Genomic DNA, 25,999 nt, shown 5'->3' on the forward strand with positions numbered 1-25,999 from the left:
TTCAATCTCATTAACTGGCCAGGAGAATAAAGATTTAGTCCCCTTATCTCCTATGGTGGAGGAGGGTATAATTGGAAATAGGTGTTAAATAAACTAAGCTACAAGATTTGCCACCATGAGAGAGACAACCATTGCATTTGCAAACTAGACTACAACAAACATCTCACTGGCTTACTTGCAAATTTAAGGCATTCCATCATTGCAAAATTTTATGTCCCTATTTCATCTCTGTAAGTGCAGGCTAGTAATCAACATAATAAAAATAAATATGGATTTTCACCACTTATCATAATGATGGTGATGATGATGATAGCCAATGTTTGTGAAATGCTTAGATAAGCCAGGGACTACATTAAGTATTTGGCATGCATCATCAGATTTGATCCTCAAAAAATCCCTATGATGTAGGCACAATTATCATGCCCAGATGAGGCAACTGAGGCTTAGAAATATTAGTGACTTGTCTAAGGCTAGCCGTTAGCAACGAGTGGAGCTGAAATTTGTGGCTGAGCAGTCTTTAACAAGAGTCTCAGCCTCAATTTCTCTGTTTCATGACTTGGGCATCCTAAGGGAAGACTTTGCTTATGGGGGTATTACATGTGCAGAATCTGTCGAAAGACACATTGCCAGATATTCATGTGGAACAGATAAAAGCTTTTAGATGCTCTACAGAGCACACAAAGTCCGTATGTTTATACCTATCAAACCACAAGTGGTTTCATCAATCAGAATTCAGCCAGACTCTGCTCACATGTGAGTCACACAGTCAGAGTGGTTTATGGAAGTTATGAAAACTTAGGACTCAACTCCAGTGGAAGATAATATGGAAATTCATAAGCAACATAAACTGATTGAAAAAGCAAAGAATGAATCAGTTAGTGACTACTAAAATGAGGTTACACCCATCACAAAATTGTGCACAAACAGCAAAGAATATGAGAAAAGCAGAACATTTGAAGGAGGTTATGCAGAAAATAAAACAAGCAGATGGAAGAGGAAAACAACTTATTTCACGTGTGACTTTCACTTAAGACTTCTCTAACTCTAGTGGAGCTGCCTCTGACTTTGTACATTTGGTTTCAGGCTTAACTGAAACCAAAACCCATGGGGCATCCACATCATTTGCCCTGGTGGCCCATTATCACATTGTAAAGCAGTGGTGTAAATGAACATGCTCCTGATTTAACAGCCTGAGTTTGAATTCTGGCCTGACCTCTAGGTCTCAGTTACCCAGTCAGTGAAATAAGATATTTAAACCAAGATCTCAATTTTGAAGTGATCTTAAGACTCATACAGGCCATCTCCTACCCCATTAATGCTTTATCTCTCTTACACCTGACTGCCCGCAAGGTCCATTATTAAATCTTATTTTCTGAAATCTGTTATTATTTAGATTCATAAATAGGACCCTAAGTCTAATGCCTCCTAATTCTATCACTAGGATAACCATACACCTTCTTCATAGGACATCTTTGAGAGTGAATGTTACTAAAAATTACTACAAAAAATTACACTGGGACAATAGGTAAAACTTGGAACTGTCCCAGGCAAACTGGGACGTATGGTCATGTTCTACGTCTCTATCAAAACTGTTCTCAGATTCTTCACTCCAACTAAATTGTAAATTATTATGTATAATAATAGTTTAAATCATGAATGGCAAGATCCATGTCCATGACCAAAATTACTAATTAATCATAATACCTTTTTGTTGTTGGTAAAGCTATAACTAGCCTCAGAATCCTTCTCAACACAGTGTCCCAGGAAGCCACTCTCAAAGAACAGGAGTTGCCAAACAAAATGGGGCCAAGTTGTGGATGGATTTGAATCCCATGCTGAAGAGCTCTTATTTTGGGCCGAGAATTTTTAAAAAATCAAATGTGATATGGTAATATGGAGTATGGAGTATGGAATACATGGAGTGTGGAGTATGGAGTTGAATGTTGGAAGTAGGAAGTGGGATATCTTGATGGAAACTGAGCTAACAGAGGTGATGAATCAAGTTAAGCAGGGTCTGTGACAGTCCAAAACATATTATCTTCTTAACTACATTTCTATTTAATATCTTTAGTGACATCCCATGAGAAGGGAAAACGGAGGAAGCAAGGGAAGAAGAAAGAGAACAAGGAGTGAAATCTCTATCATTTATTAAAATCCTAAGATTTGCATGTTTCATGCTGGGTATTTCCAAGTGTCTGAGTATTCTCTCATCTTATTGACAAAACAAACCTATAATCTGACACCCTTGCCTGTTACCCTTTCTAATGAGGGCATTAAGACTAAGGATGGTTAAATAACTTTTGACACCTCCCCCAGTGATTTTCAAACCAAAGTTTATATGACTACAAAGTCCTTTTTTCTTCCACTAAACCATACTTCCACACCAGATAGAAAAAAAAAAAAAATCAAATTTCTTAGTATTACACTCAAGGCTCCCTATACTGCGGAAGTACTGGTATTACAATGAAGAACCAAACAATCACCCTCCTCAAATAACTTTTTAAAAAAAATATAAAAGTGTCCCAGCTCCTCATCCCTTCCCTTTGTTCATGGTGGAATTAATGTTTTCTTTCCTTTGTTTCTCCTAACACTACAAATAGATTGACCCTTGAACAACACAGGTTTGAAATGCATGGGTCAACTTACACACAGATTTTTTCCAGTTGTAAATACTATGACCACTGAATGATCTGCGGTTGGTTGTATCTGCAGATGTGGAACCTCAGATACAGAGGAACCAGGTGTAGGGAGGGCTGACTACAAGTTATATGAAAATTTTCAACTGCATAGAGGGTCAGCGCCCCTAACCTGTGTGTTATTCAAGAGCCAACTGTGTATACAAAAATTGCAATACAACTGACATATAACATTATATTAGTTTTAGGTGTGCAATATAATAATTTGATATTTGTATATATTGAGAAATGATCACCACAATAAATCTACTTAACATCCATCACCACACATGGTTACAAATTTTTAAAAATAAATATATTAAAAAATAATTATCTGATTTATTACATATTTACAGTTCAAGGTTTTGAAGTACAGGGGCCATATATTATGATTTCCATAGCTTCAGTGCCAAGAAAAGAACCTCATGATTTGCAGAAGAATTACATGGAATTGATTTTTCCCTAGTAGCCCAATAGCATCCTTTTCAGTTCTCCCTGCCCACAACTGTTTTCCTCCCTGGATATGTCCAGAACTAAGAGAGCCTGAGATTTCTGGGGATTCATGGGTATTGAATCTCAGTCAACACCACAGCAGGAATGAACAATTATTCTTGAGTTCCTTCTTAACCTTAAGGTTCCTGACTCAGCCATGGAGTCAGTTTTTAATTTCTTCCTCTGCCTGTGTCATCTTTCTCCATAGAGGCTGAGGACCTCTTTATAGAGAATACAGAAGTTAATTCGTTCTTTCCATGGATCAAAATTACCTGGACAAGTTCAAGTGGCAATGTAGGAATGGAAGTGAAAGATAATAACCAAGGGCACTGGGTTATAATAAAACAGGAAAATTGAGTGAAAAGAGCACCTAGTAAGTAGAAATGTGGAATAACCCTCTAAATGAGGTTGACAGCACCTTTTCTTCTGGAGTCAAAACAGAAGAGAACACATCGCTGAAGACTCTCTGTGTCAGGCAGTCCCTGAATATCATGCTGATGTACGTGTTGACCTCTTTGGTTTCCCTGATTTCTGTGCTTCCCAGAGCTAACACCCCTGCTGCCTCACCAGAAAAAGAGAGAGGCATCTCTTAATGATATTTCTGAATGCCAACCTTTCCAAGAAAAAGAATCCCAGACGCTTATTAATTTTAAAAAATGGGGTAATTGCAGTGTGTCAGATCAAATTTGAACCTGAAGATCAAACATCAAATTTCAGTGCTGTGACAGGAAGTCCCTTTAGATATGTGCAAGGTCAGTGTATGTTTAATAAGAGAACAACAACATCCTTCTCATATCAGTGCTCAGATTTTCAAGTTTCACTGGCAGAAATATTCGTTAAAATCTCAATTGCGTAATTTGCTTTTGCTGTCATCTTCACTGCCACCTACTATACTAAAAATATTATTAGGCATTGTATTTTGAATTTAAAAGAAAACATGCATGTGGAATGTCTATATTGTATATTAAACTTTCTAAATTGTATATCTATGGTAAATGGAGCAATGTATTCATTTTTATTGGGGGAGGACTTAAGTATATAAAGTGTATTGGGGCTGCTCTGTGAAGATTATTCAGGTCTGAGAGATAGGAGTATTTTTATTCTAATCCATGCTCAGCCAAGATTTTCTCGATTTGTAAAATTGGGGGTCTGTCATCTAATACCCTGCTATAGGCCGAATAATGGTCCTCCAAAGATGTCCATGTCCTAATCCCTGGGATCCATGAGTATGTTAGGTTACACGAAAAGGGGAATTAAGGCTGCAGATAGAATTAAGATTGTTGATCAACTGACCTTGAGATGGGGAGATTATTCTGCATTATCCAGGTGGGCCCAGTGTAAGAGTTCTTAGAAGTGAAAAAGAGAGGCAGAAGCGAGAGAGAACCAAAGTGGTGGCAGCACTAGGGTGACTCTGCCTAACCTTGCTGGCTTTGAAGACGGAGAAAAGAGCCACAAAGCAAGGAATGTGGGCAGCCTGTAGAAGCTGGCAAAGGCAAGGATCGGGGTTCTCCCCCAGAGCCACCAGCAGGAACACAGTCTGGCTGGCACCTTGATGCTACTCCATGCTTCTCACTTCATGCTTCTGCCCTCCAGAACAGTAAGATAGTATATTTGTGTTGTTTTAAGCCATTACGTTTGTGGTAATTTGTTACAGCAGCAATATAGAGCCCTTTGAGCACCAATTGTGATGCATCTGATACTAAGTTTTCTGAATGAAGATCTGGAAATCTTACCTCTCACCATTTGTTTCTTTACATTGACTGGCAGATATGTACTCACAAAGGTTAAATGTCAAATTGGGCAATCAAGGGAATGCCTGATAGCCTTCAATTTAGGGGAAGCAAATTTAACTTTGGGTAGGCAGGCAGTTAGGGCTTAACAGCAAATTGGCATCTCTTTGATGGTTTGCTGTAAAGAAGCAAGCTTAGTGTGGGTATCCTGACAGCACTGGACAAAAGCAGCAGAGAGTACAAAAGAGAAGGGAGAATTTTCCTGATTTATTTTATATCACTGGTAAATAACCATTGATTTACTTCTTACTTTTCAAATCTTATGCTCCTAATTACTTCGTTTTGTTTCATTGCATTGGATAATGATGCCTTCAATGTCATGTTAAATAATACAGGAGATATTATTGACAAGATATCCTTGTCTTTTTCCTAACTTCAGTGGAAAAAATGACACGTCCTGTATTGTTTTCCATTAAGTAAAGTGTTGATTTGAGGGTTGAGGTAAATAATACTATGTTAAGGGTGTATCCATCAATTTATATTTTATGTGATGTTTTAACATGAGTGGGTGTTGAATTTTGTCAAATACATTTCTGATCAAAAGAGATATTACATAATTTTTCTGTATAGCACAATATGATGGGCTACATTTATTGATTGCTAATGGAGCTTGTATTTTAGGAGTATGATAGAGGACAAGTAAACAAGTAAAAATATGGTATGTCAGATAGTGACTGATTCTGGAAGTAGAGGTGGACTGTGGCCTGCAGGTGGGGAAAAGTAGGGATGCAAATACTGTATGTGCAATAAATGTCAAGTTTATTTATTCCTTTTTTTTCAATAAGTATTTGAACATCCACATTTTTGAACATCCACATTCATTAATTTCTATACTCAACAGACATTTTGAATATCCTGGAGTACCTAGTATGCGCCAGGGATGTAATTTACAAAGAGGAATAAGAGAAAGTGTCTTTCAGGGCTCACTGGGTTGTATGGTAGGACCTACTTGAAGGAAGAACAATCTGGGATAGGTTTCAAAACCAATAGGAGAGAGCTGCATACCACCCTTCAATGCAGGAATATTCTCAGACGATCAAAATTTGCGCCACACCGGGCTTCCCTGGGGGCGCAGTGGTTAAGAATCTGCCTGCCAATGCAGGGGACACAGGTTCGAGCCCTGGTCTGGGAAGATCCCACATGCTGTGGAGCAACTAAGCCCGTGCGTCACAACTACTGAGCCTTTGAGCCACAACTACTGAAGCCCGTGCGCCTAGCACCGGTGCTCCACAACAAAAGAAGCCACTGCAATGAGAAGCCCACGCACTGCAACGAAGAGTAGCCCCTGTTTACTGCAACTAGAGAAAGCCCGCACACAGCAATGAAGACCCAACACAGCCAAAAAAAAAAAAAAAAAAATTTGCCCCACACTTTGTTACTATACTTGGAGACATGTTCAGGATAGTTAGAGGGGAGATTACCTGATCAGGCAAGTCACATGCCTTTAAAGACAGGGAAAGCTAACTATGGAGAATAGTATGGAGGTTCCTTAAAACCTCCTTAAAAGGTTTTAAGGTTCCTTAAAAGTAGAATTACCATAAGATCCAGCAATCCCACTCCTGGGCATATATCCAGAAAAGATGAAAACTCTAATTAGAAAAGATACATGCACCCCAAAGTTCATAGCAGCATTATTTACAATAGCCAAGACATAGAAGCAACCTAAGTGTCCATCAACAGATGAATAGATAAAGAAGATGTGGTACATATATAGAATGGAATATTAGTCATAAAAAAGAAGGAAATAATGCCATTTGCAGCAACATGGATGACGCAGAGATTATCATACTAAGTGAAGTCAGTCAGAGAAAGACAAGTACCATATGATATCACTTATATGTGAAATCTAAAAAAAAGATACAAATAAAAGTAAATAATTTTGTAAATAATTACAAAACAGAAATAGGCTCACAGACATAGAAAACAAACTATGGTTACCAAAGTGGAAAGGTGGGGGGAGGGATAAGCTAGGAGATTGGGATTAACATAAACACACTACTATATGTAAAATAGATAAACAACAAGGACCTACTGTATAGAACAGGGAACAATATTCAATATCTTGTAATAACTTATAATGGAAAAAATCTGAAAAATAATATATATGTATAACTGAATTACTTTGTTGTACATCTGAAACATTGTAAACCAGCTATACTTCAATTTAAAAAAATATACAGTGAGAAACTATACTTCGATAAAAAGTTGTTTGTTAAAAAAAAGATGGGTAGGCTATGTTTGTTGTTGTTGTTTAATCAAAACACGTTAGTTACATATTACTCTTGTCTTCTTCATGTCTCCTAGTGTCTCTTCTGGGGCTGTGATAGACATTTGCTTTGATCGCCTCACTCTTTTGCTGTGTACATTTCTTAGGGGGAGATGGAAAGAATTGTAGTCAGTCTTCTAAATCTACTGAGCACTTTCCCTCAAATCCAGCTTCCAGGGAAGATTCATAGGCACCTATTTTTAGGGATTTGTGAGCTACTGACACTGGACTACAGTCTGAAACTGGACTGCACTAACTTGGGGCTATTTACATTAAAGGAAAACAACACGGAAGTTCTTCCTAGTTAGTTTACCATGTCCATGGTTTTCCCTTTCTAAAAGATAATGCAAACCTCTACCTTCACTTAAGGCCATCCCCAAAGATGAGCAAGTCATTTCTCTCACATTTTTCAATAGTAGCACCAAAATCATTTATCTTCTGTGTTGGATTCAGAGAACCCTGGAGCAGTGGCATTCACAAGCTGAATCTGACATCTGTCCTCATCACTTTGAAGAGTTACCTTGATTTATTATTGGTTGAATTGCCTCTCTAACTCTTTAGCAGAACAGACTCAAAATATGACCGTGACCCCTTCCCATCTTTACTATTCCTTTCACAGCTAAGACCCAGACCAGAACTGTACGTCCTCTCAGTTAAATTTTTTTCTTTTCAATTTCTACATTAAAATTACAAATGGCTAGCAGCCGCTCATGAAGCAGGTCTCAACTTTCCACTAAAAGAATCATGAAAAAAGAGGGAAAAAAAAAAACCAACATTAGATGAGCTGGGTAGAAGAACATTTACCATTCTAGTTTACTTTGCCTCATGAACCTTCCACTGAGCACTTCTTACAAAAGAGAGACTGATTAAAAATGTAGTGGGATAACTCTTTGTTTCAAGATTTGTGCCAACTAGAATTGTGGACAGCTACCTCTCTAATATATGTATTAGTCCTCATTATTTATGAAGCATCAACTGCATGCCGAGTATTCTAGGTGGTGCAGATAAAGCCATTAATAAGACAAAAAAAGCAATCAGGACTTTATGGAGGTTGCATTCTAATTATGGGATAAGACAACAAATAAACAAGATAGTATCAATGCTGAAGAGAAAAAGACGGTAAGGAGAAAAGGAAATGCTGGGAGTTAGTCTTTTTATTTAGGGGTATCAGGGGATATCCCTGAGAGTGTGCTCCCCAGGGAGCGCTAGTAAAAGGTGTTTCTGGAAGATGGCACAGAAAAATCAAAGACCCTTGAGGTGGGAGGTTTGTTGGCATGTTCAGGAAGAGCAATGAGGAGGCCAGTGTGGCTGGAGCTAATGGCCAAGGGCAAGGTTGGTAGGAGATCTGAGAAGCACAGGTGGCCGAATTGTTACAAGTGATAGAGCTCATTGTAAGGACTTGACTTTTACTTCAAGTGAGATGGGAAGTCATTGGAGAGCGTTGAGGAGAAGAACGTTATAATCCCACTTATATTTGAAAACGGTTACTCCCAGCGGCTGTGCTATGAAGAAGCAGCAGAAAGAGGGGCAAGAGCAGAGGCAAAGAGACCAGCCAGGGGGCTATTCTCAGGTAGAGAATTATGGCAGCTGGAGTAGTAGGCATTGGTAATGAGAGGGTTGCAAACTCTGGAAATATCTTAAGGGTTAAGCCAGCAGGACTTGCTGATAAAATGCATGTAAATCGTGAAAGAAAGAAACAAAAGTCAAGGATATTCTAAAGTATTTTTCTTGAGCAACTAGAAATAATGAAAATGTCATTGTCACATACAGAATTGTGTCTTCCTGAAATTCATATTTTGAGCCCTAACCTAACCCCTAAGTGACTGCATTGGAGATAGAGCCTTTAAGGAGGGGGTCAAGGTTAAACAAATGAGGTCATAGGGGTAGAGCCCTGATCCCATAGAACTGGTGTCCTTTTAAAAAAGTAAAAGACTCCAGAGCTCCATATTTTTCTGCCACATGTGGACGCAGCAAGAATGTTGCTGTCTACAAGCCAGGAAGAAGACCCTCACCAGAAATCAAATCAGCTGGCACCTTGATCTTGGACTTCCCTGTCACCAGAACTGTGAGAAATAAATTTCTGCTGTTTAAGTAACCCAGTCTCTGGTATATTGCTATGGAAACTTGAGCAGACTAATTCAGTCATTAACCAAGAAGCAGAAGGGAGTTTTAGGGTGAGCGATGAGGGAGAAAATAGTCATTCCTGTTATGGACGCATACAGTTTGATATGCCTATTGACTATCAAAATAAAGATATTGTACAGGCTCTCCTCTGCCAATGCTTTGCCTTCCTCCTGACTTACAAAAAGAGATTCCTGTTCTTCTTGCCCACCGTTTAATTGCTCTTCTCCCAAGAAGGATGAATGGCTATTCTGATTTATACATGGTGTCAGTGGGGTCTCAAAAACATCTCCTTCTGTCTCTCTGTCCCTATGTCTCTCTCTGTCTCTGCATCTCTTTTTCCCTCTCTCCCTCCCTCTCTCAAGCATAGTGGACTGTCTTTTCTGGGTCTTGATTCCATGTAATAAACCTGCCTCTGCTTTCTGCATTTAAGCCTGTAACTAAACCAGGCAGACCCTGTTGTTCCAGTTCAGATTTCTTCAATTTAGAGAGAAAGGAAAGGTTAGCCAGACCTTTGCCTCAAGTCCCTACTATCTTTAATAATTCAACTTTACTGGGAAATACTATAGTGGTACAACATTTGGTAAATTTGGCATAATTTATTTATTCAATAAATATTTATATCGAATGTCTACTACATTTTAGAAACAATCCTAGAGTTTTAGTATATATTACTGGGAAAAAGGACACATATTCCTGTTCTTATGTATCTTATATCTTTTTATTTATACTCTTGGCCAAAACCCTTGAAAATGGTTGAAGAGTAAAATCTAGAGAGGAAGAAAGATAACAACATTACACACTCCTTCATGATAAACAAAAAAAATCCTTCCAGCAAACTAAAAATAAAAGAGAACTTCTTCAATCTGATTAGGAGTTTATATAGTTTTATAGGTATTGTCATACTTAATGGTGAAAGACTGAATGTCTTCTTGCTAAGATTGGAAGCAAGGCAAGGATGTCCACTCTCACAACTTAAATGCAGGAGTAATTTGGAGGTTCTAACAAGTATAGTAAGACAAGAAAAAGAAACAAAAGATATAAAGATTGGAAAGAAAGATGTAAGTCCATTTTTATTCACAGATAATATGATTGCATACATACAATATGTAAGGGAATTTGCAAATTACCAAAACTAATCATTTATTTTGCCAAAATTATTGCATATAAAATCTATATACAAAAATCAGTCATACTTCTATATTCTAACAAAAAACTTTTGGAAAATACAATAAAATATGTAAAAATACTCATCTTAAATATTTATAATAAATTTAATTAAAGATGTATAAAACCTCTACACTAAAAAAAAAAAAATGCCCCCCAAAATGCTCCTGTAATACCTAATTAATTGGAAATACACCACGTTTATGGGTTGAAAGACTAGATAGTTTTTAAGTTGGCGGTTCTCTATCAGCTTATAGATTGAATGTAATCCCAGTTGATATCACAAAATTAAAAAAAAAAAAGAAAGATATGGAAAGCTACTTCTAAGATTGCTATGGGCATGTGTATAACCTAAAAAATCTTGAAAACAAAGAACAAAGTTGGAAAACTTATACCACCTGACAATATCAAGGTTGGGATACCTAAACTGTCAGATTTCAGGATTTACTATAATTCTACCCGAAATCAAGATTGTCTGGTATTGACGTAAAGATAAATCTGTGGGGAAAAAAAGGGAAGCCCAAGAGTAAATAATCACGTATACGATCAACTGATTTCAACACAGTGCCTAAGAAATTCATTGGGGAAAATAGCAGTCTTTCCACTAAATGCTCCTGAAGCAACTGGCTATTCATATTTTAAAAATGAAGCTTAACCCCTTTCTCACAGCATAAGAAAAAATTAACTTAAGATACAGACTTAAATGTGAACGCTAAAGCAATCAAACTTTTTAAAGAAAATAGAGGAGAATTTATTTATCATTCTGTTAAATTGGACTTTATCAAATTAAAAACTTCTCAAAACATTACCACTAAAATGTAAAAATACAAGCCACAGCCTGGGAAAAGCTATTTGAAATAAAATATATCTGATGAACTCATATGTAGAATGTTCAGAGAACTTTGATAAATCAAAAAGGAAAAAGATGAACACCCAACTTTTAAAAAATGGTAAATAATTTAAACAGGAACCTCACAAAAGAAAATATCAAAATGGCCTATAAGCATATGGAAAGGTACAACATCATTAGTCTTCAGAGATGCAAATGATGAGATATCTCCCCCAAACCACCAGAATGGCTAAGTTTTAACACCAACAATATTGTGTCATAGGTTGCTAAGAGCACCCTGAAGTTCAGTGATTTACTAGAAGGACTCAGAGAGGGTAAATAATTCTCCCAGCAATGATGTGTGACAAAACATATGGAATATTGTCAACCAAGCCTTGGTATCCAGGGATTTTATTGGAGTTTTGTCACATAGGCATGGAGTGCCATGTAGCTGACCTTATTACTTGGTCTCCAGCCCCTCAGAGGTCCATGTTTCCCATCATAAATCACATTGTTAGAAGGAATGCTTGGTCTGGTATACAAAGTCACTTTTATCAGGCAAGACATTCTGAGGATTCAAGGTTACTTTCAGGAGCTGGTCAAGGAGGAGTTGATTGTTGGCATGCGCCGGGTTTGAGCAACCCAAACCTGGTGAGTTAAACCTTTATTGGAGAAATATAAAGTGTTGGTGATGATATGGAGAAACTAGAACTCTTATGCAATGCTTGTGGGAATTTAAAATGGCAAAATCACTTTGGAAAACTTTTTAAAGTTTGTAAAAATATTAAAGTACACATACTCTGTGACCAAGAAATTTCACTCACACGTATATACCAAAGAGAAATAAGTGTATATGTCCATAAAATATTTCACAGGAAGATTCATAGCAGCTTTATTCATTATATTAAAAAATGGAAACAGACTAAGTGTCTATGGACAGGATAATAAATAAATTGTAGTATATTCATACAATGAAATATTACTCAGAAATTAAAAGGAATAAACTACTGGTGTACATAACAGTATTGAATGAGTCCTTAACATTTGCTTTTGATCAAAAGAAGGCAGACACAAAAGAATATAAACTGTAAAAATTTCATGACTATAAAGTTCAAAACAAACAAAATGTATCTAATGTTACAGAAGTCAGAACAATGGCCAAGGAGTTAGGAAGAGATATTGACCACAGAGAATTTTCTGAGTTGTTGGAAATACTATAACTTGATATGGAAGGTTGTCACAGAGATACAGACCTGAAAAATTCATTGAGCCAAATAATTAATATTCGTGTATTTTACTGCATGTACTTTTTTCTTTAAATAATAAAATGCTTAATTTTTTTGAATTTCTTAGAAGTTTCTATCACATGGTATGCTCTGAACCAGTATATCTGAATGAATGAACAAATGAATGAATGCTTATCTTGATATTTTTGCTCTGTTCCCATGCTCATCAAGCCATATTCTGAAGATAAATACGTCTGTCTTTGTATAATTATCTATAGGAAGAGAATGCAATGAGCAGAAGGCACAGGCAAATAGTTCACTTGATTATTTTATTTTTATTGTAATTGAATACGTTGTCATTCTAGTGTTTATGGGTCAGTATCATGTGAATTTAGTAATGGAGGCCAGTGCCTAAGAACTGGATTATCACTGGGTATATTAGCAATTTTATTTCAAATGAAGAAAGCTCAAAATTAGACTGTGAGACAGAGGGATTTCTGTAAGGTTTTCTCCCTCACGTATACCTGCCTGAGTGCTCTGTCAGCCTTTGTAAGGCAAAAAACTGTTACGTTAAATACTTCTATCAAACTGCTTGATATGTTAGTTTCTTAAAAACTCAGAATTGGACTTCCCTGGTGGCACAGTGGTTAAGAATCCGCCTGCCAATGCAGGGAACACGGGTTTGAGCCCTGGTCCGGGAAGATCCCACATGCCGCGGAGGAACTAAGCCCGTGCGCCACAACTACTGAAGCCTGCGCTCTAGAGCCCGCGTGCCGCAACTACTGAAGTCCGCGCGCCTAGAGCCCGTGCTCCACAGCAAGAGAAGCCACCGCAATGAGAAGCCTGCACAGTGCAACAAAAAGCAGCCCCCGCTCGCCGCAACTAGAGAAAGCCCGCGCATAGCACCAAAGACCCAACACAGCCAAAAATAAATAAATAAAATTTAAAAAAAAAACAACTCAGAATTATTATTGTGAGCTCCTCTGATTATATTATGTGATATTATTGCTCATAGAACAATAGAATGTTGTGCTTAGAAGAGATCTTAGTAGCTGTCTAGAGCAATCCCTTCATTTTAAATATGGGGAAACTTGACATTCCTTTACTTGAGATTTAAGGGATTGATGGGTTCTTTGTGGGTTTGCTGAGTTATGAACTAATTCTGAATTTCCTGCCCCATGACCTCTTTTTATGTGAAACAAATAAATTTTTCTGTGTTTACCAACCCGTTCTTAATACTATCCCCCCTTGCAGCCAGGAATATTTCTAACTAATGCAAACCTCTTTACACATGATCTATTACAGCCTTGTACTTTTACAAATGCAGCATTTGAAAGCCAAGAGAAATTAATTTCCTGAACGATACCTGACTTTTCAACTCAATGCTTCAGCAATAGTCAGTGGTGTAATATCATCAGAGTACTGGAAGAAAGAACTTGGGACTTAGAATTTTACATTCAACTAAGTAATCATCTAAAAATGAGGATGCAATAATAATATTCCTATGCATACAAAGTTTCTCAGAAATTTTACCACATTAAGCCTCTTTGAAAGAGCTGTTGAAGGTTATACCCCAGCAAGACAAAGCATGAATCTGGGAGTTAATAATAAAGTATAAGAAATATAAATAAATTAAGATTTTAATAAGATATATCCTAAATAACGAATTACTTATAAAAATATTTGTAATAACTTCAAAATTTAAGAGTGATGGTGGGAGATAAGAGCTGCTCTGCAAGAAATACATATACTGCTAAACTTTGAGCATGGAGAGGGAAAAGTAAATTTAAGTGTGGATGGTACTAAATCAGGATTCAATCTCTCTAATTCAAGGTAGAAAGAAGTAAAACTATAAGCAAAAAGAGCTTAGTAATTAGAAGGCATAAGATTAAGGGGCAAAATTAAATCATAATATTTACGTATACACATATTTATTATATACTGTACATTTAATATAAAGTAAATTTTAATAAATTAAAACTGGTTAAACTCATTGGTCAAAGAGAATACTCAGATTGTATTATGTTATAACAAAAACAGCAACAACAAATATATAATAAACTAATTTTCATCACTGATTTCTGTAAGAAACATTCTTAATGGACATATAAGAGTGAAAAATGAAGTTACTGTAAAAAATGTGAGGCAAATGTAAACCAGAAGAAATATAGAGTAGCAATATTAGCACAGCACAAGATAGATTTTATGACAGCAGCATAATCAGTGGCAAAGAGGAGTGCTGCTTACTGTGAAAAACAGTGATCGATCTAGAAGATAGAACAATCAGGAAATATATGCATGTAACTGCATATAAGTTCAAAATATATTAAAGCAACAAGTGACAGATTAATGTAGTGGTTAATCTTGTAATTGGACATTTTAACATATCACTCTCAGAAACTGATAAAAAGAGCAGAAAAAACAAACAAGACCATAGATTTGTCTGAGTTGATGAATGAGGATAATCCAGAGATACATAGAGAATTTTCTGCACCATTTGGAACAGTCACAAAAATCTGTCACTTGCTAGACCACAAATGTATCTTTAAACTATTCTAAAGAATTAACATTCTACCATACAGTTTCTCCTATACATACACAAAACATATAAAGTTAGAAATGAATGTCCAAAAGGATAAAATTTTAAATCACTTATGTCTTTAAATCAATAAAGCACTTATGGAAAACCCCTGTATTAGAGAAGATAAACAGTAAGTGACAAAATACTTAGAGCTAAATGACAATGAAACAATGCAAAACAAAATGTGTGGGATGTATGTATTTTTTTTAAATCCATAGATAGGGAAAATAGAAAGACCAAAAACATGAGCTAAGCATTCAACATAAAATCTAGCAATAAAGAGCAAAAAGTCTTGTATGTCCAGTACTATGGAAGTCCAGGTAAATATCTTAGCTGCCTTAAAATACACACATTCTAGATAATTCATAACAAATTTATTTTAAATACATTTCTGAGTGCACAGGATAGTATGGGAAATCCCCAAAGGCCAGGAATAATAAAGAGAGGTCTGAAATTACAGAGAAACCTACAAGAGAACTTGCAAACCCATGTTTCCCTAGGATCTAAGCCAGTATTTGGAACTCAGAATTTGGGGTATTATTCTGTCTTGAAAGGATAGGAGACAAGTCTTCAGGGCTATGCCAGGTCAGTGAGTTCCTTAGAAGCTGACGCCCAAATAAGGATTCTTGTGCAGGAAATTAAGGAAGTACTGCTAGAAGAAACCAGTAAAGAGTGGAGAAAATAAAAGAGGAAAGAGGAGGAAGCCAAGCAAAGGTATAATCTGAGGCAAAGTCCTATTAAGGTAGCTTCAACCTGATCTCACAGAGGGATTCTAATTTTATTATTTAGTTATTATATATTATTATTTGTATAAGTTAATATAATATATAACTTTTTGTTATAATATATTAATTTTATTGTAATATTGAGATGTTATTATTATCATAAAAATAATATTATAATAAATAATTTATCCTGATCCAAGGAAAAGAAAACTGGGTTTTCAAAGTCTTGCACCTATCTGTAATTAGCTAAGGGCATGTAGGGGGAAGTTGGGGGGATAAACTCTTAGTAACTTCTAGTTCTGTGGGCAGACTCAATACAATGGCTCTGGTAGTTCAAAGGAGGTCCTCTGATGAAGGTCTTTAGGTTAAAATGGATTTGAGGGAATCTGTGCACATCACTAACATTTTCTGCTAAAGTGAGGGTACAGAAATGGAGAGACCTAGTGTTCCTGGACACTCAAAGAAGTACAACTTCCATAAAAGTGTGGGCACGGGGACATCTAACTACTTAGAAATTGAAGCAATGAAAGAGCTTATTTATTTCTTCCTCTGTACCATGGAAATACCTTTAACAAAAAACAATAGTATTTCTTTAGAATTTATGGCTATAGGTTATGTTGTCACACACAACTTATGTATATTATCCTCAGGACCAGTCGCAGTGAGGCCCAATGCAAAATTAAAATGTGAGATTCTTTGCTTAAAAATTATTACAAACTTCAAGATGATGACAACAGAGCATTAAGTCAAGTATGATGGTCTTCCCAGTGTGGGGCCTGGTGTCACTGCATAGGTCACATATTGTGAAGCTGGCCTTAACCATCTTCTCAATAAGATAATCACTAGGCCAACATACATACGTACATACATACATACATCTATATGTAAGTACATACATACATGAATGAACGTTGTTTCATGTTGGTAACGTTTGGAACATGCAGTAGAAATGAATTAAAATCTTATCTTGAGAAAACCATGCCTAATCTATGTCCCTTAGGGTCTCCACGGAATAAATTGAGCTAATTATCAACTTAAAATGAAAAAAATATTTATAAAACACACATTTCCGGGAGAAGAGGCAATAGAAATTGAAAACAGAAGAGTTACACACCCAAAGAGATCAGATACTAGAATTATCATATAAAGAATAAAAGAAATAGAAAGTTATAATACAAAATATATGAGAAACAAGAGGCTATAAATAGTAACCAGAATTTTTTTTTAAGGAACAACATGGAATTCTAGAAGTGAAAGATACAATTGTTGAAATACAAAACATAATAGATGAGGAGTTCTGCTTTTATGTATGGCACAGCAACTTCAAGGTAGATCATCCACCTACAGATAACAATTATGGACTCTGAGCAAAATTTAAAAAGCAACTCCTTACATATCCATTACCATTGGCAAAAAAATAAATAAATAAATAAATAAATAAATAAATAAATAATAAAAAAATTAAAAGCAACTACTGAAGGTAAACTTTAGGGACGAGCTGAAATCTGGAAGAAGAGATGGGACTGGGTGAGATCCTCACCTTAGCAGTTGTGGCCTGAGGGTCAGCTCTGGTCATTCCATGTGGAGGAGCCTGAAGCTCTGATAAAAACATGTCATCTTTCTTGCACAAGGAATAAAGAAGCTGGGGTGGTGATCTTTATTGCCCCAAAGTGAGGGACTTATCCAAAAGAAAAGGGACAGGTAAGGGGAACTGCAGTCACGTTGTACTTGTAACTTTGTCCAATCTCTGCCTGATTGCTGAATTACACGTTTATAGGACAGACAGCAAAGAACCCAGCAAAGTAAACATATAAAAATGCCTTCAATTGCACAGAGATCTGAGCTAATGCATTCTGTAGGAGAATTTGTTAAACCAAGTAACAAGCAAATGAATACAACACTCTTTTGAGGAGTAAGGGCCTTTGATCCCAAAGACCGCCTATAATATAACATTCAAAATGTAAAGGATAGAATCCAGAATTACTCAATATACAAAGAAGCAGGAAAACATAATCTATTAGAAAAAAACAATGAAGAGATTCTCAATCTCATTAGTAATCAGAGAAGTGAAAATTAAGAGAATACATAGATACTTTATACTCATTATTATGACAAAAAAGAAAGTTTAATAATATAAGATGTTGGAGAAGATGAAGAGAAAGAAAATCTCACGCTCTTATTTTGAGAGTGTAAACTGAAGTAGCTGTTAGGAGAACCATCGGAAAGTTCATATTAAAATGAATAACAAATATATACCCCATGCAGGACTGCACTCCTGAGTATAAATATACACCTTGGAGAAATTCCACACAAGAACAGAGGGGCACATGCAACAAGAATATAATTTCAGCATTGGTTTTTTTGCAAAGAAGTGAAATATCCTAGGTGTTATCCTTGGGGGAAAACTTCAGTGAATTATAGTCCATGGCTAGGTGGGATACTGTGTATTGGCCACAAATGAGCTATATCTACATGGAGAAAGTACTAAAGTAATGATACTTAAAAGGAAGACAGAATGTGATTTAAAGCCCAATAACATTTACTTAAATTTTAAACATACACTTGCATATACAATACTTTATGAATATATATTACATATGTATTATATATATATAAACATAGATGGGAAAGATACATATTAAATATACAAGACTCTGTTTATAAAAGTGTGAATTGAGTTTGGGGGGTAGGCAGTAGGGTTGCCAGATTTAGCAAATAAAATTACAGGGCATCTGGTTACATTTGAATTTCAGATAAAAGATAAATAATACTTAGTAATACCCAAGTAATATTGGATTAAAAAGACCTTCCCATCCTTAGGAATTTCAGCCTGAGGGGACATACATAGAAAAGCAGCAGTAGTAGATTCTTTTGTTTTAGTCCCAAATATTGCATGAGACACACTTAAACTAAATACGTGTACTAAAAAAATTTTTTTATCTGAAATTTGAATTTAAGTGGGCATCCTGTATTTTATCTGTCAAGCCTAATATGGAGAGAAGCAATAACATATAATAAGGAACAAAAGGTCTTGCACAGACATGTCATAATGTGTTATGTCCAAAAACTATTGCCAACTCAATTCTGATACAGAATTAAAAAAAAAAAATCAGTAAATAAACAATTCAACCATGTAATTTTACAAAAATTATTTTGGGAATATAAATTATAGGTTTAAGTGATGTCATAAAATCTTGGCAGAAAATAATTCTATTATGTCAAGTACTTTAAAAAGTGGAGAAAATTTGTCCTTGGTTTTATTTACTTGGAAGGGACAAGCATCTTCCTGAGATGGTCATATTCCACCTCAGGCTACTCAGCACGAAGTCCTTCTTGAGTACATTCACTAAATATTAAATACAAAGTTGATTTTAGTCTACCAGAAATATAATCTTATTTAATAAGCACCATTTCTTATTCTATAGAATGTGTGTGTACGTTTATTAGAATTTGCTCATTTAAGCTTTAAACTACTGTGCTAATGTACTTATTGCTATTAATCATCTCAGCTCTCCTTTTATTCAGGGAAAAGAAAACTTAGCTCACCTGATTTACCTTATTTCTTTGCTTGTAATTGCAAATAAATTGAAAATGTTGCTGTACCCAGTTTAAATCTAACAAGATGCATAGTGTTGTTTTTTCAATAAAATGATGTAGACCAATTGAGATCTTTTCCTCTATACTTTATGTAAGTTCTCTACATAATGATTAAGTAACCTATAGAATGCCAAGTGTTGTATCCACACTGCATAGTGATGGAGGACCCTGGCCCAAAATTTGGTTCACATGTTGAGAATGATGACATCATGTACGCTCCTCGTGGGTAGGAAAAGGTTTGTGACTCACCTAATGAGTCTTTCTGGGTACAGCAGGATAGACTCCCCAAGCTTGTCCCAAAAGGGCTTGAGATAGTATGGAAAGGAGGCTGGCTAGGGTGTTTATGATACTGGATGTGGGGGGTAGGTAGGGGCGGGGGCTTTCCATGCATAGGACAGGGCTTGTGTGGTATGAATTTTCCATTCATGCCAAAGGAGGGAGAACTGGGCTTTCTTATCAGTTTGACCAGATGCGGGGCAGGAGGAAAAGAAGGAGAAGTAGATCTTAAAAGCTGTCAGCAGTCAAACATCACAATGGAGTCAGACCCTTTACTACAAGCGCTAATAAAAGAAATGGAATCCTACTGATTGAGGAACTACAATTGACTAGAATTTTATATCACCACATTGCATTATAATGCAATTGAAATATATGAAGTAACCCAATCACAAATTAAACATATAAATAATAGAAGAGCAGGATAAACATGGCTATGCACAAAAGGCCTAATGGAATTGGAAGAATCATATTACTATAAGAAATATGAGTGTTAATGGCAATACCAGTTAAATTAAAAACGTTAAATTTTAATAACATTGTTTTATGTAGTATTTAGCAGATGCAGTGGCCATCTCTCAGAAGATTAGAGAAATATTTTATTATAATTCAAACTCAAAATATTGCTTAGAAAACCTGACGTGATCAATGACTTTTTTGTTGTTGCCATTTCAAATTAAACTGAGCAAGGATTTCAGGCAGAAAGGAAATTATGAATAAAATCAAGTCTAGGTTTGTTTCCACTTTTTGACATTTCTAGAATGGTGTCATTCATTTTATAGAGTTTAGTCAAACTGTGAAGCAGCAGCAATCTCAGAATTTGGATGGTATTTTGAGATATTCTAAACATTGGTTTTGAGAATTAGCCATAAAGCATAATTCAATCCTAGCTGAAAAGTATTCTTATACTGACACCTTTCTTTTCTCTTCCTTCCAGACAGCAGTGACCTTCCATTGTTGTTCAAACCATCGGTGGTAACGAATACTCAACTGTGTAGCCAAAAAAGTGTGATGGAGTGTCAAGTGACACCTCCCACCCACAACATACTGTTTTGCATTTACTGAATGACATTTGTAAGACTTCCTCTCTGCCACCCCTAAGACTTCTACTCTGTAAAATGTAAAGATTGCCTCCCCCCAATACACATTAACTAGGGCTCTTCCATTTCTGAAATTCTAAGCTCCTTTACCTTCTCTCAGTTTTTCTAATTAAATAAGAGGTAATTATAAGCCCGTGTGTCTTATTCTTCTTGCTTATTCTCCGAGTTTTGCCTCTCTGCAAAAGGGCCTCAGAGTAGGTAGCTTGGATCTCTCAGTTATTTTGATTTATTAAAGCTTATATTTATTTCTTTATACAAAAACAAATCTACATATTATAGATATTTGAGAAAAAACTATCTGAAAAAATAAATATGAAGAAAAATCAATAGCGATGGTGCAGTGGAGGAAAAGAGAGCAGGCTAAGGAGATAAAGATAACAAGGAGAGGCATTTCAAAGACGATAGTCGCGGAAGGATTCTCCAAAGTGATGACTTTTTGAGAAGCTCCTGAAAAGAGTGAGGATCTGAACTGTGATGCTGGAGAAGTAGCATTCCAGACAGAAGGAACAGTATGTGCAAAATCCGCAAATGAGAGGAGACTTGGTGCGTTCAAACACCGACCAGGTGGCCAGAAGGCCTTTGAGGCTTGAGTGCAGTGAGCAAGGTGGCAACGGTGAAGGAGCTTAAGTTTACCTCCAGGATTTTAGATTTTGTCCTAAGTCTGATGGAAAATTATTTGAAGGATGCTGAACAATGTCATGCTTTGATCTGGCTCACATATTTAAAAGGTTAATCTGTCCATTGTGTGAAAAATATTCTGGTGATAGAGTAAGAGCATAAACAGAAGACCAATTAAGTGGCAAGAGCAGATGAGCAATTAGACAAAATTTTAATGGTTGTATTGGATGTAGAATGTGAGAGAAAAATAAAAATCAAAGATGACTCCAAACTTTCAGACCTTAGCTATTGGGTACTTGATTCCTTCTGCAGAGATGAGAAAAATATGGGAGTGGCAGATGGGGTTGAGAGCTTGTTGAGTTTGAGATGTCTATCAGATATATAACTGGAAATGTTGATCAAGCAGGTGGAAACAAGAGTCTAGATTTCAGGGCAAGGTAAAAGATAGACCTAAATTTGGGAGTGATGGGCTCACTGAAGTAATAGGTCTGGATGAGAGCACATTGAAAGAGGGTGAATATAGAGAGAGAAAAAGCCCATAGGTTGGACCTGAGAACACTGACATCTAGAGTTTGGAAAGGGAAGGGAAATCTGATGAAAGAATTTCAAGATAGGAAAAAAAATGCTATTAGTTGAAAATAACACCAGTGTTTGCTTTGAGGACAGGGATATTCTGAAAGGCAATTTTGCTAAAGGAAGAACAGAGAGCCTAGGACTCCCAATAAAAAGCAGGTTTCAAGGTACTGCAAGAACCAAAGGAAGATTTCCAGCTCCCGCAAAAAGTGCTTGCCTCTGAGAATCTTTATTCTCAGAAATACAAGCTGCTCCTCATTGGCTGATTACCAATCATAATGACATATATTTTCATTTTTCAAAGCCTCTTTATACCTCATCCCATTTTATTTTCACAGCAATTCTTACTTAGGAGACATGATAAATTTCTAATAGCCATTTTATAGATGAGAAAGTTGAGGTTCAGCTGGTGAAGTGGTTTCCCCAAAGTTACACCACTAGTTAATGATGACACACCAGCTCAGCAACTAAAGACTTTTGACTCCTACTTCTTTCTACTTTGCATACCATCTATTCAAGCATTTTAAAACTTATGCAATGTTTCTTTTTTTTCTCACAAAGAGTATTTTATACAGTAAATTACACACACATAGGACAAAAAAATGTCAAGGAAAAATCTTCAATATCCATCCATTCCATTTAACCAACCGCAGATTTATAAACCTATTGATCAACTCCATAAATAATTTTCTGAGCACCTACTATGTAAATCAGACATCGTGTTACACAGATATACTAAGATTAGGAAGGAGTAGTATTTGCCCTCAAGATGATCATAATCTGAGGGATTTTTTCACACTTTTACTTGTTATGCAATAATGGTAATTCATACCACTTTTTTTGTGATTGGTTATTGTCTACATTAACAAATATTTTCAGATTTCATCATGGGCTTTACTTCCCCAGAAAAACAAGTTCTAGCTTATGGGATAGAAATTTATATTTTATTTTCTCATTTGAAACTACAGGTTGCACATTAATAAGTTGTTAAAACAGACCTTAGATATCATTAATCTGACACTTTCATCATATGGCTAGGAAATTAAAGCCCAGACAAGTGAAAAGTGATCTGACTAAGCTCCAAAGCTAATCCATGGCATTGACATTGAAAGCTACACTGTTTGTTAAAGCAGTTTTTCAGATCTCTGAGTTCTGGCCAAGGATACTTCCTGGTTGCCAAAAGTTTCCAAGAAGTTTATCTCGGAAACTCTATGAGTTTCTTACCCAAGAATTAATTTTACCAAGCCAGATGGTTTTGTTGGCAAGAATGGGGTATCACAATCCAAATTTTGAAGTCAGAGAGGGAGCTTGCATTTCATTATAGAATTCAGATGATCGATGTTCACTATTTGAGATCTTAGTCAGGTATTTTCAAGCTTGGGAAAGCAATGTATTAGCATCTCCAGATAGTACCCAGATATTTCCTTTTTATTTAGCTTGAGCACAAAGTCCCTTATTAATAATATTATATTAATTTTTTAATCTCATCTGAAAACATTACTAATGTGAAGCTACCATAACATTTTTTTGAGGTTTATTATTGTAATCTCAGTGTCTTAATTAAAACAACAAAGGCTGATTTCTTACTTGTCCAAAGTCTGTTACAGGTTTGGGCCTCTTTCCAGGGAAGCAGCTTTTCATGTTATGGTTTAGCAGTGGATCTCCATATCGAGCAATACTTTCACAGTCACTTCAGCTGAGAGGGGTGGGCTGGAGGTTCAAGTATCAGAAATTGGATGTTTCCACATGGAAGTGCCACACATCACTTTGACTCACACAGTCATACCCAAATATTTAGGGGAACAATAGTTACATCTACTGTAGTTATCCTTGTCTAGCTGAATGTATAGTTGATATTTACAATAGCCAAGACATGGAAGTGTCCACTGACAGATGAATGGATAAAGAAGATGTGGTGTATATATACAATGGAATACTACTCAGTAATAAAAAAGAATGAAATAATGCCATTTGTAGTAACATGGATGGACCTAGAGATTATCACATTAAGTGAAGTCAGACAGAGAGAGACAAATATCATAGGATACCACTTACATGTGGAATCTAAAAAATGATATAAACGAACTTATGTACAAAACAGAAATAGACTGACAAACATAGAAAACAAGCTTATGGTTACCAAAGGGAATAGCAGGGGATGGGAGGGGAGAGATAAATTAGGAGGTTGGGATTAACAGATACATACTACTATACATAAAATAGATAAACAACAAGGACCTACTGTATAGTACAGGGAACTATACTCAATATCTTGTAATAACCTATAAAGGAAAAGAATCTGAAAAAGTATATATATACATATAACTGAGTCAGCCGTGCACCTGAAACTAACACAATATTGTGTTAAAAAATGGTAAAAAAAAAAAACCACAATAAAAGGAATTGCTGATTAAAATTGTTCACATTTTTGGTCCTCTTAAGAAAAACTTGGTGATTAAGACCATAAGTGGAAAATCAAGGCCACATAATCAACCTAAGAGGCAGCTAAGCATTTACACTGTGTCAATCACTGTGCAAAGAGCTTTTCAGATATTATTTTATTTAAAGTAGTCTCACAACAACCTTTAAAAGTTGGTATTATTGTTGCCTTTTTATATATAAACAACTTGAAGTTCGATGATTTGTCCAAGGTTACACACTAGCTTAACAATGGGGCAAGCCTTTTAAAGTCAAAAAACTCCCAAATAACAATAATTTGTGTAACAAATTCTTTTAAGACTAAACCTATCAAATAAAAATCATAATAGTAACAAAGGAAATGTCTTGCCTTTTGCTTCCTAAGAAAACTTTCACCTTCTTTTCAAAGAACACTCCTGAACAACCAGGAATGCTAGAGTCACTCAATTCTTAGACTTTTTATAGCGTTTATTGTTGTGCTTTCATTTGATAATAACTCCCATATTGCCCTGACAGATGTTTTCCATTGTTATCTTAAACTGTTATTTACACCATTTTGAGGGTAGGAATCATATCTGCTTTTATCTTGTGTTCCCATTAACAAGGAACAAAGTTCCTTGCACACAGAAGGTGTTTCATGAATTTATTTTTTAAGGAATTGTCACTGCTTCTTTGAAGGGAACAATGGTACAAAGAAGAGCATTATAAGAATATTACAATGACTGATATGACACATTTGATGATTCCTTTGTTTTTGCATTATGTACACATTATCTAGAATTTTAAATGTTCTTTCGCAGCAGGATGCTTATTATTAACTCATGGAAAACATAGAAAGGGAGAACGGGAGTTGGGGGAGACTTGGCCTTGGAAATACTCATCTTGAGCCTCTATAGGACTTAATTTTCACCTTGGTGGCTGTGAGAGTATCCAGGTTAGGATAATATTTGAATTGCTTGTCAGGTGTGTTAGACAAGCTGACATAAATCTCATTTCACATTGACATTCTTCAACTAAGATCTAACAGCCTAAAACTTCAGAGAGACGCTGCCCCAAGCACCACAAAATCTTAAGGTTTGGAATGTCTTCAAGAAAGGACAAAAAGGAGTGGTGATTCATTTTCTTGACGGTTACCAAGAATGATGCAGTGTCTTTAGAAGTCTGACAACTGGCTGCCCTCTAGAGGCCCCCAAAGTATTCCTTGCAAATACTCAATTATGCTTCTCAGAATAGGTCTTGCTTTAGAAAATTTAATAGGATGAATTTCTGTCTAAAAATAGTTTGCTCTCCACCCTCACCAGCTCCCGTTCTGGCTGATCTAGATAATGGAGAGTCTTTCAAAGTGCAGAAAGGATGCTAGAGAGAGCAAATCCTGGCATAAAAGGTTAAAAATAAAAGTCATTATGTATGAAATAAATCTATCCTAATTTTCCTCATCTCTATTTTCTGTTCTTTCACTTGGTTCCTAGGCATGATTATATATATGTATTTTTTTTTTTTAACACTTTCTCTTCTCTTGTCCCAGGTGTCCACTTCTTCTTCTAT

The 25,999-nt window shown here is 35.9% G+C and overlaps 1 long non-coding RNA gene across 1 annotated transcript; it reads left to right on the forward strand.

The window, feature by feature from the left end:
• The first annotated feature begins 3,002 nt into the window (after positions 1-3,002).
• On the forward strand, positions 3,003-24,352 carry LOC309647121. The gene is made up of 2 exons (XR_014255823.1): positions 3,003-13,201; positions 13,545-24,352. It is a non-coding gene; the product is annotated as an uncharacterized lncRNA (long non-coding RNA).
• Positions 24,353-25,999: the final 1,647 nt, after the last annotated feature.

This window comes from Balaenoptera physalus (assembly GCF_965194825.1).
Source record: "Balaenoptera physalus genome assembly, chromosome: 17".
NCBI classification, from domain to species: domain Eukaryota; kingdom Metazoa; phylum Chordata; class Mammalia; order Artiodactyla; family Balaenopteridae; genus Balaenoptera; species Balaenoptera physalus.